This window comes from Morone saxatilis, unplaced genomic scaffold (genome assembly GCF_004916995.1).
Source record: "Morone saxatilis isolate NCDOM2014 unplaced genomic scaffold, NCSU_SB_2.0 Contig5, whole genome shotgun sequence".
NCBI lineage: Eukaryota > Metazoa > Chordata > Actinopteri > Moronidae > Morone > Morone saxatilis.
The window spans coordinates 8,938,305-8,939,253 of record NW_023340095.1 but is presented as its reverse complement, the minus strand read 5'-3'; positions in this window follow the sequence as shown (position 1 = coordinate 8,939,253).

Below are 949 nucleotides of genomic sequence, written 5' to 3'. Positions count from 1 at the left end.
CCATAGAAAGTATGTGCATGTTGTCACTATGTTAGAAGAGAGTATTTTGTTAGATTCACAAATATCCTAAGACAAATGTTAGTGCAGTGTGGCTGCAACTCCATGTTTCTATGATCTCTGACTTTACCTTCAGAGCTTTAGCCTGCAAGAGGCCTAGTGAAAGTTCCTGCCTGCAGTCTCAGATTTCAGTGCAAGTTCGCAGCGACTTTCGGGAAAACTGAAATAAACCCACCAACATTTCGGCCTGGGGAGAGGAGTGTTTCAGCAGCGTATTCTGGGTGCTGCTGGAAGCTACAAATACTTTGTCCCGTACTATTTTTGATCTCTACAGGTATACAAATCTACTTATTTGATAGTTAGGTTGTAGGTGACAAAGCACTGCCATAGACATACTGTAGTAATAAAGTAATAGTACATTTAAGGGAAGCCTGTGACCTTTTTGAGCACTAGAGCAATGTTTGCTGTTACCTGGGACAGTGTCTTTTTTGTGATACAATCAATTAGAAATTTGTCAAAGTTAAGGGTCAAAGTTACCATAAAAATATTGTTATATATTCATATTGGTCAGTGTCTGGCTGTAATATGTGGCATCAGCGTAATATGTTGTAAAATGTAAAAGAATTAAGAGAAATGAGTGGTTGCCTATCACTACTGCAGTCTGTTAAAGTCTCTGCAACCTTATAATGTACCATGCATAAAGAAATCTACATCACAAAACAGCTTTGCACATTTTTGGAATTTTGGCACATTTTATGAACACAACGTGTGTGCAATTTTCACATTATGTCTTGTCTATACATTTTAAAACACACTCTGGAGACAAATGTTTTTCCACAGAGCAGAGATAGTTATCCTTGTTCTAAACATTTATTTTTTGATCAAACAGAAATCTTTTACAGGATTGTCTTATCTTTGGTAGGTTAAATCCATACATAAAGGGGGTGACCAT